The sequence below is a fragment of the Triturus cristatus genome, chromosome 6 (assembly GCF_964204655.1).
Source record: "Triturus cristatus chromosome 6, aTriCri1.1, whole genome shotgun sequence".
Taxonomy (NCBI): Eukaryota; Metazoa; Chordata; class Amphibia; order Caudata; family Salamandridae; genus Triturus; species Triturus cristatus.
In genome coordinates this window covers 1160963044-1160980858 of record NC_140589.1, presented here as the reverse complement: position 1 = coordinate 1160980858, position 17815 = coordinate 1160963044, and positions in this window count along the sequence as shown.

Here is a 17815-nt window from a genome sequence, read left to right as displayed (position 1 = left end):
TAATTACTTAAAATCAGTGCCTGTATACATAAAAAAGAGTGATTTTTGAAAACATTAATACAATGTAATAAATACCTAATAAAGAACATCTCAATAGAATGAATAACAACGGCTAAAAGGCTGTGACTAAGCTGAGCTTTAACCAGTAAGGCTTCAGAAAGCAGTGTTGTTCCAAACTGAGCCATAGTCAAGTACATTCTTTTTACTTTCAAGGAATCAATTAGGGCTTATCTGCATGTCAGTATGCCGAGCTAAATAAAGGTGTTACACAGAAGAGCTCCTTACTCCTTTAGGAGGACCGGCAGATACAAGTGATTTGGAAAATAGTGTATTTTTCCCGTTAGCATAATTTACAGACAGCCTCCTTAGACCTTGCCCACTGTGAGAGAAACCTTTCCAACCCCCTCCCCTCTCTTCTCCCCAAACCTATCTTCCTCTCTTCACCCTCCCATTCTTCCAGTAATGCTGCTCAACCCCCTATCCCCCCTCGGTAACCCCTTCCCTTTCCCCCCCTCGGACCTAGCAGAACCATTTTCTTTCTCCAACCACCCCATAACCCAACCCCCTCACTCTGCCTAGTGCCTGTCCCCTAACATCCACCTCTCTTAGCTCACGGGACCCTTCCTACACCCTCCTCTCTCTTCTCCCCAAACTTCCTGCCATTTTATGACTCCCTTCTTCCCCCTCCTTTTTTTCTGACCTCCCTCCTCGTTCCTCACCTGTCTCCCCCTTGCAATATCAGCAAAGAGAACTCTCTTTTCACCTCTGATGCACCAAAACCCACTCTCAACCACCATCCTTTGCCACCTTTAGCCTTCTACCCCAATACCCCCCACGCACCCCCACCTCTCCTTGCCCTACCTCGCAAATTACACTCCCTCCTGTATCCATCGAGCAACCTAACATGCTGTGCTCAGCCCTACTCTCTCTGGAAAATAAGCTAGGATCTCTCATCACCTCGATCTCCCAGCTTGAAGCTACCATCTCACTCTTAGGCACTAAGATTTCCACCTTTCCAAACACCCCAATTCCCTTGGCAAATACTCACTTCCCCAAACACCTGAGAAGCACCTCACCCCCATGCCCCAAAAAAGCCAATCACAATCTGTCTTCTGCAGACTTCGCCAACCTATTGACTAGTTACTAGTCCTCGAAAGCCACCCCCCTCCTCTTTCCTCTCCAAGTAAGTCTACTATCTTCACTATTCCGACCATCTCTTCTGTCAGAACTAATCATCTGCCTTATTCCTCCCTGGCACCCTCTTACAAGAACAATATCCCTATCATCCCTCATAGCCCACTCGCCCCCGTCACCAAAACAGTCAGAGTTGCGCTGTTTGCTCCACAACTGCAGATCTGTAATGAAACACAAACTGGAAATCTCTGACACCATCAACCTTCACAATCTCTTCCTCACAGAGACCTGGTTCAATAACACCTCTCATTCTATGTTTGATCTTCTGCTACCCACTGACTACTCTATCCTTAGAAAAAACAGAACAGACAAGGTTGGGGGAGGTGTTGCAATCATCTTTAGAAACTCCCTCCAACTGAAGGCTTTTCCTAACAGCTTCTTCTGTTCATTTGAATGCCTATCTCTTGAGCTTCAAACCCAACACTGCTCACCCCACAGAGTTCATGCCATTTACCATCCGCCTGGTGGCTGCTCTTCTTCTTTTTTGGAGGAACTCACCGAATTCATCAGCGACCAATACTCGCAAAGTGACAGACAGATCTTCCTGGGAGACTTCAATCTTCACTGGGGCTCGTTGGAAGATCCCTCTGCTAGTAGGCTGGCCACCTTTCACTCAGCAAACGACCTTATCCAACACTGCACTGAAACAACACTCGAAGGGCTCAATTCTGGACCTTGTTATATCTAAAGCAGACATGCTTACTATTGCTATCCCTATTCATGTAGACTGGTCTGACCACTTCTTCATCCCCTTCTCTCTTCACCTATCACACTCGATAACTCTTGACCAACCTAAGAGGACTACTACCTGGTTCCGTAACACCAAAAACATTGACCTCGATACTCTCTGTGATTCTGTTGGGCTATTACTTCCAAGGCTAGACCCGAACTTGGACGTCAATGAGCTCACCTCCCAATGCCTTTCAGTCCTTGCAGTCGAAATCGATAATGTCGCTCCTCTTCAAAGCAAAACCAAAAGGCCTATTCCCTCAGCACCTTGGTTTAACAAATGCCTTTATGAAGAAAGGAAGAACATAAGAATCCTGGAGAAACGATGGAGACAAGCTCCATCCACCACTAATCTTGCTACGCTACGTTCAGCGAGATCCAAGTATCACAAACACATCTCCCTTGAAAAAGCATCACACTTCAAAACCCTCCTCGACTCAGCCAAAAACAGACCAAAAAACTATTCGAACTCATCAAAAATCCTAACTGCTCTCCCCCAATCCTCAAGCCGGATGATTCTCCAAAGAAATCAGCGGAATTCGCTATATTCTTTGATGAAAAAGTGAAATCATTGGTGGATCATGTAATTCATCCTACCCCCTAGAGGAGCGCAAATCCTTAGTCATTTGGCAGAACTTTGACGCCATCTCTGAAGATGCCCTCCTCAAATGCATCCTTGAAACAAAGCCCTCCAACCATTCTCTTGACCCCATCCCTAGTGACATTGCCATTGACTTCTACACCCATACTCTTTCCTATTGGACCAGTCTAGTTAACCTCTCCCTCAGTCAAGGCTTCCTTCCTATTACCTTTAAAACAGGACAGGTTACCCATCTTCCTAAAAACCTACCGCTGATGCGAATGACCTCAACAACTTCAGCCCCATCACTAACCTCCCTTTTCTTGCAAGAATCACAGAAAGATGTGTAGCGAAACAACTTTCCCGTCATTTTAAGGACGATGATCTTCTTGATAATTTTCAGTCTGGTTTCATTCAAAACTGCAGCACTGAAACAGCCCTGCTGCAAGTGATTGATGAAGCGCTGCGCATACTCGATTCAGGTGGAGTCTTGTCTTTTGATTCTTCTAGACCTTTCTGCAGCCTTTGACACTGTCACTCACATCACTCTCCTTAACACTCTTCAACAGAGAATGGGTTTGGATGGCACAGTGCTTCAATGGTTTGCCTCGTTTCTCTCTGACAGATCCTAAATGATCAAAATAGCGAACAGTCTCTTATCTCCATTGGCGGTAGGTCAAGGCATCCCTCAAGGCTCTATCCTTGCACCCACTTTGTTCAATTTCTATCTGGAACCAATAAGAAATCTCCTTAGTAAATCTGGGATCCTCTACCATCTCTATGCGGATGACACCCAAATCTACCTTAAGGTGTCCTCCACTCATGACATCTCGATCCTCAACTCTACTCTCCACTCTATCCAAAACTGGATGTTAACTCATCAACTCATTCTAAATCCCTTCAAAACCAAATTCCTCCTCCTCTATACCTCACTCTCTCCTCCTCCTGTTCAATCTTGGATGGATCAGCTGAATCTACTTAACAATAAACCTATCGTTGTCAACAGTGTAAAATCCCTTGGTGTGGTACTAGACAAAAGGCTCAATCTTCTCTCCCACATCAATTCCATTGCAAAGAATGCTTGATACCAACTGTGCCTTCTTTGGGGTATTTAACGCTTCTTCCCAAATCAAGACCTAAAAACCCTGGTCCAATTGCTGGTTCTCTCCAGATTGGACTATTGCAATTCTCTTCTTACTGGCCTCCCCAAATCCCTCCTTTTCCCTCTTAAATCCGTTCTCCATTCAGCGGCTTGTTTTATATTTGGGGCCAAATAAAGTGACCACATCAAACCCTTGTTGTCTTCCCTCCGTTGGCTTCCCATCGAGGCAAGATCAATCTACAAAACTGACTGTATCACCCACAAAGACTTGCAAACTTCCTCCCCTCGCTACCTGGCGAATAAACTGAAAAACTCTAGAGGCTCTAGACCGTCTCGTAATGCGGAAAAACGACTGCCTGAGCAACCCACTTTTAAAAGGGAAAGATCGATGGCTCAATCCTTCACAGGCAATGCGTGAGAATCTGGAACTCGCTTCCGCCACAGCTCCGTACCACCACCTCTACCCGGACCTTCAAAACTGACCTCAAATCTCTTCTCTTCCAGAGACACTTCCAGAACTAACACATGCCCTTTCAAGTCCCCCAAGGAAGTTCTTTCACTATTGTAAATTTGTATTCTGTGCCTGTACAATTGTCATCCTAGTGTGTTTGTGAGTGACTGCCATCTATTGCTGTATTTTACCTCTTCTTGTATCTCGTTTGCTTCTGTAACATGTACTTTTGTAACATTCTCCTTATGTAACATAACTGGTCCTATTGTGAAGCACTCTGACACCTTTGGGTAAAGTCCGCGCCATATAAAAATGCATAAATAAAAATATATATACATAGGAGAAAATCAAGGGTAAGATGAGTGGGTGTGGCATAACGGCCAGACCTACGGACTTTGGAGCAGGGGAATTTGGTTCGAGTCTCCATGTCGGCTCAACATCCTGTGATTCTGGACAAATCACATAATCTCCCCGTGCCTACCAAAAAATTAATGTGTAATGTAACTGGTGCTCATGTAAAGCGTTCCAATACCTTCGGGTCAAATTTGAGCTATATGAAACCGCAAAAAGAAAAAACAAAGCGAACGTAGCAAACAGGAACTTTGGACTTCATTTCCCAGAAGCCCCAACCCCAGCCCAGGAGGAGGGTTAAATGGGCCATGCAGCATTGTGCTATATAAGCGCTCTGATTTCCCGCAGAGCGGCAAACACGAAACAGGAACTGTTGGACTTAATTGGCCACAAGCCCTAGCCCAGGAGAGTGAGGGGTTGCTGGGCCACACAGCATATATGTAATAACTATATATGGCCTCTGGTTTACCAGCAGGGAATACTAATTAGGGACTTTATTGCCCAAAAGCCCCAGCCCCGTCCCAGGATAAAGAGGGGCTGCTGGGCAACATAGCATCGTGCTATATAAGCTCACTGGTTTCCCCAGGGGATGCACCAAACAATAACTTTGGACTTTATTGCCCACAAGCCCCAGCCCAGGAGATTGAGAGACTGCTAGTCCATACAGCATCGATCTATATAAGCTATCTGTTTTCCCCATGGCTCGGGACGTTCCCTGCACATGCCCAGGCCAAGAGCAGGCCCACCTGTGCAGGGGCAGTCTTGGTCAGTAAGATTATGAGGGTGTGAGCATCAGATTTTTTGACAATCACGCTGGCATATAATGTCCAAATGCATTATATGACAAGCAGGCCATATGACCGGGGCTTAAGAGGCAGTGGAAAGGGAGAGGAACCCTAATTAATAGAAGTACTAAATGAGAGAAACAAAATATTTGATAAAATATACTTTTTTATGGCTTACAAAAAAGAGATGAGAGTGTGTGTGTGTTTTTGTCAGTGTGTTTATGTACAAATCCAAGCTGAAATCCAACAGACACCTTACCATATCCGACTGAAAGCATCTGTACCCAACTATTAGTCTTTAACACCCCAAACACCCCATCTGAAGCTAGACCCTGCGTCTGTGCCCGTCCATGCCTGACCAAGGCTGGACGGGCCCCCCCTCGTTGGCCTCAGGATTCCTGACCTACTTCCGTATTTAAGGTATTTAAGAAGCCTTTAATCAGTTGAGTAGTGGTGTATTTACATTTCCTGTTTGACTGATTTGGCACTTACTTTTTGCTCTCTGCACATGTTGTCACTCGGCCTAGGGGTCTGTCTGGGTGAGGGTGGTGTCATGGGAAAGCAGAAAGTCTCCAGCTCAAAGGCAAGCATGGAATCGCATTGCACCACTCTGGATGCTTTTTTGCCTGTGCAGTGGCTGTTATCAGTAAAAAAATATTACCTAGCCGAAAGGCGCCTTTCCTTGGATACCGGGGATCTGACTCTTTCTCTGACTTCTGTCATTTGTTGTACCAATTTCCCAAGACCAGCGGGTAGCTCAGGTGCATCTATAGCCATCAGCGAGGGAGTGACCACCACACCGGTGCACTCCAGCCAGAAAAAGGTGCACATTAGCAGTTTAGCTGCCAAGCGTAAAAGGAAAAAAAGTACACGTCTTCCCATCCTGAGGTCTCTCCCTGTAGCAGCAATGTACTCATTTCAGGCACGCCAATGTTATGCTTAGATAATACAGGTAATCAAAATACTCAAAATTGGGACCCTTTACTTGAGAAGCTCAAAGCTTCATGACTGCCTCAGCCCCCTAGTTGAGAGAATTATGTTCTTGGAATCAGAGATTTGTAAGCTTTCTCAGCCCAATCAAAGACCAGAAACTCTCAATGCACCTGATGGTTTGTTTCCTGCATCAAGGAATCCGAAAATTAGGCCGATTATGGGTCCCAGCTGCACTTCAGTTTTCAAATCAAATCAAATCAAATCAAGCTTTATTCGGATCATACAAAATGTCCATAAAAGCATTCTATAAAATACAGTAAAATCCATTTATAACCAAAAAAAAAAAAAAAAAAAAAAAATATCCAGAAGGACAACATCTTAAAAATAGGCACAGTCATTGTACATATAAACCTATAGTAATTCATAGTTCAATTTTTCTAAGTGAACGAGGTCATTCCTTTGTTTTTTTGCTGACATTATATAACAAATTACTACATTGCAGACTAGTATTCTTTCCAAGTTCCGTAAATATTTAAAAGCAGTTTTATAGGAGTACTGGCAATTATCTTTAAAAATTGGACGGAGATAAATTTTTCTAATTTCTATATAAAAATTGCAAAAAAGTAAAAAGTGAAGGGTGCTTTGATTGGATCTACCATCACACGGGCAGTTTGGAAGATTAGCACACCACTTGCCCCTTTTAGGAAAGGCAAAAAGATGGTGTAATGTGTTCATCCGTAGTCTGGTTAGGTAGAATCTATGCTGTACATTAGTGATAAAAATGAGGTATAGCTGCAGACCTATGGCGTTTGGTCCCTTAAGATAAGTTATAGCAGTTTTCTTAGAACCTGAAACCTCATCTCTTAAGGCTGTCCTAACATTCAGGAGTCTCCTTTTCAAAATCAACCTTACTAGTATGTTGTATGTCTTCAGGTTGATTTCCGTTCAGGGGCAAATTGCATTAATCTGAGAGACCACTAATATAACTTAACCAAGGAATTTTCTTGCATCGGTCTTGGGACAAACAGTCTAAAATGATATCCCTCGTAAAATGAGTTTCTTCTCTAGTCCAGATACGGTGCCACAAATTTAAAGCGGTCATGCTAATCAAATCGTGTATATATGGTGTTCCAGTTTCTCTATGCACAATAATGTAAGGGGTAGAGGCCGATACGGCTAACAAACGTCTTAAAAAATTGTTTTCGAGAACTTGTAATGGCGAGGTATCTGTCTGGCCCCATAGTGCTCCCCCGTAACAACTCCCAGTGATGCACTTTGCTCTGTATAGCTTGAGAATCTCCCGCACAGGTTTTTTACAAATTTTTTGGGAGAATCTAAAAATAGCCTCCACCAATTTCGTAAATTTCAACTTGCATAGAGTTATATGCGTATTCCAAGTACCCTTGCTGTTAAAAAGAATCCGTATGTAAGAAAATGTAAACATTCTCTCTATTAATGTCCCATTAATATAATGTGATTTCATTTTAATTTTCCTTTTACCACAGGACAGAACCAGAGTCTTACTCAGGTTGATTTTTAAATGTTTTTCCGTCATAAAACTAGTAAAATTATCCATCAGGGTCTGTAAGCCGTTCGCTGTCCTTGAAATTAGTACGGCATCATCGACGTACAATAATAGAGGTGTTGCCCGCTTACCAATCATTGGGACGTCTACCCCCAAATTCTGTAGTAAAATGTCAACACCATTTACATAAAGTGAAAACAGAAGAGGTGCTAGAGTGCAGCCCTGTCTTATTCCACGTGTAATATTAAAGTGCTTTGTTCATTCCCCATGTATTCCATAGCGTATCTTTGCGGACAGACGAGCATAGATTTCGGATAAGAAACTAATAAATCCTCCGGGGCTCCCATCCCTCCCAACGTCTCCCATAACTTTGAATGATTCACCAAGTCAAAAGCACTTGTCAAATCTACAAAGCAAAAGTGCAAGGATCCTTCCCTAAGGAAGGTGTATTTTCCTATTATTAGTTCTAAATTCAGACACTGTTCCACCGTCCCAACACCTCGTCTGAAGCCATACTGAGCTACAGATAAGATATTTTTTTCTTCTACCCATTGCTCTAGCCTGGCCAACAGCATTCTGCCCATAACTTTAGAAGTAGAGTCAAGCAAAGATATTGGGCGATAGCAATTGACACTACTCCTATCCCCCTTTTTAAAGATGGGGACTATCAGACTCTCTGCTCAAGTGGCAGGTACCACCCCCTCAATTGTTGCATTAAAAAATTTGTACAAAACGGGTACCCAAAAATCCATTTTGTATTTAAATATATCAATTGGGACTCCATCGGGGCCAGTCGCTTTGCCACTAGCACTATTCTTAAGGGCTGTTCTAATTTCGTCTTGACTGATTCTCCTTATTTTGGTGTTTTCTAATATTATAACGGACGTATCATCTTTATTTAAAAAACCCTGTTCCGTTTCATTAAAAATTGCTTCAAAGTGGATTAACCAATCCACTGGGGTCACTACCGTGTCAATTTTTACTGATTGGACATCTTTAAAGAAAGGTTGGTCCAATGTTTTCCAAAAAAGGGCTGAATCTCTAAGATCGGCAGCTTTGATCAGATTCTCCCATGCATTATCCCTAATTTCAGATTTTCTACGGATAAGGGCTTCTTTATATGACTTCCATAGAATACTGACCTCCTCCCTATTGCGCGGGATGGTTTTTAGTGCAGACTTTAAATCTCTATTTAAACTAGAGCATTGATTATCAAACCATCTTGGGGAATGCGAAACATTTGATTTAGGATTCTTTCGCGAATCATCAGAAATTGCCGTAGAAATACTTTAAAAAGCCTTAACTATGTCCAAGCTATTTGAGGAATTATCAAGGCAGGTTATAACATGATCATTAATTTGTAATAGAATCCTATTTGTAAAAGCTTCTGGGTCAACGCCAACCCATTTAATTGAGATCCCATTCTCACCCTGTGTTTTTATATCCATAACGCGGGTACTTACTTCCGAATGTTTTAAAAGGGGAGATCTTAAGGATATCAGCACAGGATGATGATCATTCAATAAACTTGGGGAGACAGAGCATTCACCTATTAGGGACCTAAGACTTATTGAAGTGATGAAATGATAAATACATGAGGATGATCTTACTCCTTCAAAGGTGTAAATATTACCCCTATCCTCACGTCCACTCCCTTTTATAACCTTCTCTGCAATTTCTAGGTTATACTTGGACATAACAAGGTTAATATTTTCACCATAATTGTTATGTGGAAAGTGTGCAGAGACACTGCCTGATTCCTCTTCATAGCCACATTGAATCCCCGCTAAAAGGTTACATGGTTCTATTTTAAAGTCTTCCGCCCAAATTAGTCAGCCTAGAAGACAATGATATAAGTGCTGCTAAACCCACACTAGCCCTACCTGCCTTTGAGGGGATAGCATTTGTTGGAATTGTCTTGAACCCGTTTACGAAGAAATTATCTGTGAGCCAAGTCTCTTGTAATAAAACCAAGTCACAGAGTTGTAAGCCAATTTACATCCTGCAGTTTATACCTAACCCCAGCAACATTCCATGTCATTATATGAAGGCATTAGTACTGAGGATAGCTAGAAGGATCCATTTCAGCTACCGTGGCAGATTCTTTCTTGCAACTGACAGTACTAGCCTCCCTGGCTTTAGTTAATTGGCTCATACTCCTCCCTGCATAGATTAATGTATCAAGCTCGGTATGCAAGTTAATCTCAGGAGAAGGGGAAGACCGAACGATGATATTCTCCAACAGTGGGGGACTTAAAGGTTGTAGTCAATCACAACCATCAAAATCGGACAATGGGGCAAATCTGCTAACTAAATTTAGATAGGGTGGTCTCTGAGTAGGACCCTGCGGTGCTCTCCAGTAATTTAAAACGCGGGTGTTGACCACCCTTTCCAAATAAAATGGGGCCTATAAAAGAACCCTAATGGCAAAAGAGAGATTTTACTGGAATGATCCTCTAAATTAGTACTCCCTATACGATCCAGCAGAAATCTCACAACCTGCTCATTATTAAAATTAGCAACTATGCAGTCCCCACTCACGTCCTTCCTAGAATGTCCTATCCAAGCAGAACGTCTAGCCATGATCATCTGATTACAGATGTCCTGATCCAAAACCCCGACATCCTTCAATTTAGTTGTAAGCCAGTACATAGTTTTGGCCATTAGCTGATCGGTAGTTTCTACCTGTCCTTCCTGTAAAACCAGGACATTCTGCAGAATCAATACCAACGGGGCAGCAGCTGGGGGAAGATGCAAGACCTGAGAGCCCTCCAAGGCTAGACTATGATCCACACCCTTAAACGTAGTTTGCGGTTTTCGGCGCTGAGGCCCCGGTATCAAGCTTGGTGCTTCGCCACCCACAGTCCCAACACACGGACCACTTTCCTCCCCTCCTTGACTACAAAAAATAGCCTGAGTGTGACCACTAGGGTTAAACCCTTGCTCAGCCCTTTTAAAACCCACATGCACTAAACCAACATCCTGATTGTCCGCAACATCCACATTCCTCCCAGGTTCCAACGATGTTGATGGTGTTTGCCTCACTACGAGGGATTTAGGAGGAATGGAGTTTCCAAGTACCACGTTGCTCTGCTCATTAGATGTACTAACCATTAACCTATTTCTGGAGGCTAAAAGACCCTCTAGGTTGGAAAGATTATTCATGACCTTCAGTTCAAAATCGGTTAGTCTTTCCTCAATTTTAGACAACCTATGCATTATTGGAGACAGAGATGATGCAATTAAATTACCCAATTTGGACCACATAACATCATTAACTTTGTCAGAGGAATCGCCCAGAAAATCTAGAGTCGGGTCCCGTGGCAAACTTGGCTGTTGAGACACCGTTGTTAAAGATGCCGATGCTACAGTGTCTCCATTTTTATTCATCTTTTTAATTTTTGCCGGTTTCTGTCTCTGTAAGCCCCCTCCCCGCTTCCTATTTTGTGAAGAATCTAGGGGTACGACAGAGGAGTTAGTTTTACCATGAGGTCCAGATCTTGTGGCAATACGTGGGGGTGGACTGCTTTGGGTATGTACGGTAACCATCTCAACCAGTTCAACCAGTTCAACAGATGGCGTAGTATTATGTGTTCCCTGTCCGTCTTGTTTTTCCGATGGTTCATTTTGAGACAATCCAAGGTCACTTTCTATAGCGGGAGAATCAGGAACTGCAATCAATGAGCAATCAGGAGTACGAGCACAAGCCAGGGCACCCAGAGACGATCATTTAGCTGCTTGTAAATCAAGAGAGACACGACGCTCTGTCAGTGCTATCTCGTGAGCAAGGACAGAACTGGCTCTAATTAAAAACTGATACAAAGTCCCCACCATGCTGCCAGAGGGCTGTACAGATCTTCCCTTGCCCTCACGCAAATTCATCCTCTCTAAGTTCATGAAAAACTTCAGTTTTATTTGCTTTGACTCCAAATGCCACTCTGATAGCTTTGCCAAGGAATCACTCACCATTTTTTAACACCGGCAAAGCATTGTGTGCACCAAAGCATCTTAATCATGTTTCCCTGTAACTACCGGCTTCAACAACTCTGCACATTTTTTCTGTGTGAACCTTCTCCCTGAAAGCTGTCTATTCGCTGTGTTTCTGACAAATGTCGCAAAATAAGGAGCCACAATGGTTGAACCCACTTTTCAGTTAAAAAACAAAGTTTGTCACTGGATTATAAGTCACATTCACTTCAGTACCCGGTATTATGATAATATCTTACTTGTCCTCAGAGTTGATTGGATTGGGCCATCTACCAAGTCATATTGTAACAACTGCATTATTATCAATTTCAAATACCCCAACTTAGCTAGATCAGCACTTTTTCACATTTATTGGAGGCTGCCGAGGCAGAGACCATAGCTATTATGCCCCTAGGCTTTTTTATGGCATATAATACTCAAGCAAGCCACTATTAATCATGTGTCATACACTACTCCAAGTGGAGGCCAATATTTCTTGTAACAACCAATAGGGACCGGTAATAGGTCTCAATGACATGAATTGATGGCCAAGGTCATCAGGAACTTTTGTTAAAGCTTTTTGTCCAGTTGGTCAACTCAGCATTCAAGCTCAACTCCCACTTTTAAGGAGCGTATTAACAGATATCAGAACATTGGAATGTTGGGAGCTCCATTGAAACAATAGAGTGCTCTGGTTCCAATGGCAGTAGAACACCAGAGCATCAACATTCCAATGTTGTCCTTCACAACTGTTGCTGTGAACAAAGACCTCATGGAGCCAGAGGGGATTTCTATCACCTCAGGCTCTGTGAGGCTTTGTTTTATTTGTTAGAACATTCTGCTGTCTAGTGGCAGAATGTTCTAATAGCCTTATGGCCCTCCATAGCCAGGCTATTTTGGGATTAAAGTCAAGCTCCCTTGCTAAAGGCCCTTGCCTTTGCTTGGGCATTTAACGCTGCAGCAGACCTTTAATTGCAAGTATAGCCTGCTACGGCGGGCTATGAGGCTATATTCATGCTACTCAGGCGTTATCCTACTGTGACCTCCATCTGGCCATTGAAGCATCTACTGCTCCTGCTCCATCTAGTTTGTCCCTGGATTTCCTTTAAAGCTGATCATTTGGAACATTAAAGGTTTTATCATGCTGCAAGAAACCTGGCTATTGGACACAATTACTTGGAATTACTTTCTTAGTTTCTTTGTTCCTGCAATTAGATCGGACAAGGGAAGAGCTAGGGTGGCTTATTAGCCTTTGCCCGTTACTCTATGGATTATATAATCATCGCCGGGCTTTTCAACCATACTGATATTCAAATCTTAGGGGTGCTTTGGTCTGCCAAGTTTTTTTGTGAATTTATATAATGCTGTTTCCTCAATTGATAAGGTGTTTAATATTGATAACTTGTTTTCTGCTTTGAAATGTCTAGAAGATAGGGCCTTTCCTGTGATAGGTGGACTGGATGTAATTATTTGGGGGGCTTTAACACCAAACTATGCCACAGCATAACATCGCCTTCCCCCTTTAATGTATCCCAGGTGAGAACCCTGATTCACAATGATGATCGTAGGGGTGAGTGACTTTTCTCTTGTCTGATTAAATCTGGATAAGTCGGTGCCATTGAACTTATGGGTGGCATCCATAACCAGCTTTCCACATTTAGTGGGTAGCACAGAGGGTCAATCATTGATTACTTCTTTTTTGGCTTCCCCTTCGTAGGTGAATTTACACATTCTGTTGCTGTCTCGCCTAGCTGGTATAGTGATCACAATCCCAATGATGTGACCACCTTACTCACTATTGTTGCAGGGATTCTGTTTGGAAACAAATGTATGTCTGGTATCAAAGGACTTCAAAATGTAGGGACTGAGTCACCATACCACATCAGTACCTATGGGGCAAATCCAACTAGCCCAGAGTGCCTTTCCTGCCCTCCTAACCTTCCTAGATTAACAGGTAAATTGCTAATCTAAAACACAACACTGTAGTCCCCGGGAGAACCATGGAAACAGATCATCACTTTTCACGTATGTCCATAATAAACAAAAGAAATACACAAGGAATATTACAATATTTATTGAAAGTATTGTGCTCTTTTATGAAGCAACGGTGCTGCAATTAGAAAACATATACAACTAAGCAAAGTAAACAGAATAATGAGCAAACTGTATACAATGAAAAGCCCTATTGGGGCGAATGATATATCTGCCTAGGCCTACCCTCTCTACATTAGCACAGTGATATATCAGTGATCTCTGGGATTAGAAACAAACCCTCATACCTGGCATTTGTAGTTACCTGGTTCTCATCTCAGATTGCACAAGGCTTGTGCCCTCGTTCTAGCATCTCTTCCCTCTGCTATAATTCTCCTTTCTGTTGTTCAAAGGGAAAGTCTTGGTAAATATGATAAGTGCCATGTTAGAAAATAGCAGCTGCACATTGGTGTTGTGTGTCAATGTAAGAATATGTTGCTGACCGACCACAGAAAAACAGAACCCAGTGTTGTTGGACCTTGTGAAATGTTCAGAGGAAATCCCGGGAGGAAGCACAAAATAACAAAAGCATGTGCAGCAAAGCTCTAAAATAATATCATGGCACACAAAGAGACATGCTATTTTGTAATGTGTGCAAAGCAAAGCAGCTTACAATGTTTACTTAGGTTAAATAAGTGAGAATTGAGTGGGCCCTAAAGGAAACCTACAACACCATTCCCAGTAAACCTGTTACAGTTGACAGCCCGAGCCACCTAACTATGATCAACAGAGGACTAAGTTTAAGATGGAGTAAGGCAAATATTGCTGCATTATTGGCTACAATGGTGTTTTACAACTCGGTCTTGATCTCTAATCACCATCTATATACACATCAGTCTAGAGAGTTGGTAGTGGATGTCTTTGTGTCACTGAATGTCAAAATCAAAACTTGCCTATTGAGTTCAGATGAATTGCATACAAAACCAAATTCTAGATGGTTCACTATGAATTGTAAGTTGGCCCACAAGAGGCTTCAAGATGCACTAAACTGTACTCCTACGGATATTCTATTAATAGATAGGCAATGGTCAGAATATAAAACTGTCATTAAATTAATCAAAATTGCAGCTAAAAATATGCTATGGGACTGTTTGATAGAGTCACAACAAATTAAAGACACCAAATGCTTTTGGAGACTCGTCAATCAGCCATGTGTGCCAGAGGATGGGTCTAAGGGGCTGATTACGATGAGGTCCGTAAAGGCTCTGACCTGCAGTCGGACCCCATCAGGGCCCCATCGTAATGGGCCACTCAGTTTCCTTTCCGACCGCCTTATTATGATAGAGGCAGTCGAAAAGGAAACCGGCCGGTCATCCTGGCTTGCTTTCGATGGGCTCGGAGAACCCGTCCAACAGTCGGAAGCCGACTAGTAATCTCAAGTGCGGGCCTTTCCGTCCTTGAGATTACAATGCATGTTTCTGACATAGTTTCCATGCCGGCCTGTCAGACATGAAAACCATGTCAGAAAGTGTGTTTGGGGGCCCCCAGCTGGTTCCCCTTTGGTGCAGGGCCTCCAGTTGGAGGGCGAGAGGCTGTTGATCCTTGCACCTTGTGAAAAGCACCTTGAGTTTCCTGCCACCGGGTGCAGGGATGAACCGCACCTCCTATTTCACTACGGGAGCATGCATTACGGCCGATTTACGGCCGTAATGCATGCTCCCGTAGTGAAATATACGAATGCGACGAACACTGTTCGGTTGCATCCTAATGAGGGAGCCGGGACCGCCGACCGGGTGTCGGGCGGTCCCAGGACCGAGTCGGTGTTTGGCAGAAGGAATTCCGCCACAACATCCTAATCAGTCCCTAAGTGTTTAGGAACCAACATCAGTACTGATTGATGTGTTGTGCACTTTAAAACAATTTATACATATTCGGGTCCCCCTCCTCCTGTTTCCCTGATTATTAACTGTTTTCCCGTTGAAAATTAGGTTTACTCTAGACAAGGTATTAAAGGCGAGTAATATCAGCCCTACACAGAAAGCCCCATGACCGGCTGGAGACCCTAAATACTTGTAAAAGAGGGACTCTGATTTGTGGGCCACTATTCTTACCAGCATCTTAAAATGTTCTGTTGCTAGTAGCTTCCCTAGCTCTTGGCATTCTGCTGTAATTGTCCCTGTTTTAAAAAAAGAATCCAGGCATGACCCATGCTGTTACCGAACCATTTCCCTTTTAGATTCCACAGTCAAAATCATAGGGTGAATTATGTTGAGCAGTATTGAAGAACGGATTGAGAAGGGTAACGGCATCTTATCCGTCCAATATGGGTTTAGAGCAGGCCTTGGCACCTTTGAAAAGTGCCTCAATCTATATTTCATGATCAACAAAAATACAACCTCGAAAGGGGGAGTTTTATATCTCTCCTTTATGGATTTGATAAGGGCATTGGATAGAGTGAATCGTAGTGACTTGTGGAGCATTCTGCATGAGCTGGGGTTAGAGCAAGACCTAGGTGAGTTCCTGATTGGTCTGCAATGGACGATTAGTGCCTCTGTAAGTATTGGATCATGTGGGGAATGCATTGATTCTTTCGGCGAGCGTGCAACAAGGTTGTGTTCTTGTACCCATTTTGTTTTTGCTTCACATTATTGCATGAAATGTCTATTTGCAAATCAAGGGAAATGGTCTACCAAATGTAAACTCTGCTACTGTCCTGGCTCTGCTTTAAACTGATGACACCGGCCTGCTCTCTCACACTCCAAATGACCCGAGTGCTTTTATGGAAGACCTTGATCATAAAACCCAAAATGTATGGTGTGCGCGGCCAAAACATTGAAAAAGTTATTTCCACATAAAGAGGTGCCCTATTGAACAGGTTAACAGTTTGCCATACATGGGCATAGTTTTTGATTCTCAAACCACATGGTCGGCATGTGCTAAGGATAGATGCCAACGTTATAAGCAAGCAGTGGGAGCGATTTTGTAATTGCCAGGAGAGTCAGAAACAAGCCAGTTTTGACTCTCGTAGAAGTCTATGAGAGTAAGTACCTACCCATTCTAATTTACGGGGCCAGGGTGTAGGGCTATAGGAAGGTTGCTAATCTGCAAGCTGAAGAAAAACAATTTTGTAGGCAATTGTTTGTCCTCCCCAATCGAACCCTCATTTCTTTTTGCATTTAGAAACTTAGGGGCATATTATCAAGATCAGGCGTTAAAATTATCGCCGCTTTATCGGCAGAAAACTGCCGCTAAAGCAGCGATAATGGGCTTGATAATATGCCCTTGAAAATTCCAATAGAAGCCCATGTTCAAACCAGAACATGGGCTTCTATGGGAATTCTCTACGGCATATTATCAAGCCCATTATCGCCGCTTTAGCGGCAGTTTTCTGCCGATAAAGCAGCGATAATTTTAACGCCGGACCTTGATAATATGCCCCTTGGTATTCTATACATGGAAGCTATGATTAATCCAGCACCCTTAATACTCTGGCTCTCTCTATGGTCCAAAAGACATACCATTCTTAACAGGGTTATTATTTTAGATTGCTTGGCATGGGAAAAGGGTAATAGAATGTCATGGCTTAAATATGTTGAGTTCTACTAGAAAACAATAGTTAAACCTGATTTGTTTTCGTCTACTCACCTGTTCTCTAAGACTGATATTGTTAGGGTCAGGAAACTGTTATCATCATTTTGTATGACTTCTTGGGAACAAGTGAACAAGGCAAACCGATGCTGTGGGATTACTTTATTGTTTAATCTACTCCGAAATTGGAACCGTTGATGGAATGGACTAAGAACTCTTGGCAAAGGCAACTGTTGCTCAAATTCCGGCTGGGACCATTAGACCTTACGTCTGTTTCCAGATTGGTCAAATTAATACTATATCTATTTGAATTTCTCAATGTAATGATTCCAGCACAAATGTTAAGCGCACTTTGGGGCATATTCTCAAGGATCTTTATCGCAGCCAAAGTTGCGATAAACCTATCGCCCCAATCACAAGCTGGTGTTAACATCCCACAGCACCAGTTTACCCACGATAGCAGCTGCAAAAACATTGCCACAGATGACCCCCAACAACTATCGCTAATGAGATGCAGAGTAGGCATTCCCATGCCGAAAGCCGCAACAAAACCACTCCACAATATTCCCAACGACCAGCCAGATCTGCGATAAGAACACAAAACAGGTAAAAAAGTGCATTAGCAGCAGGAAAATAACAC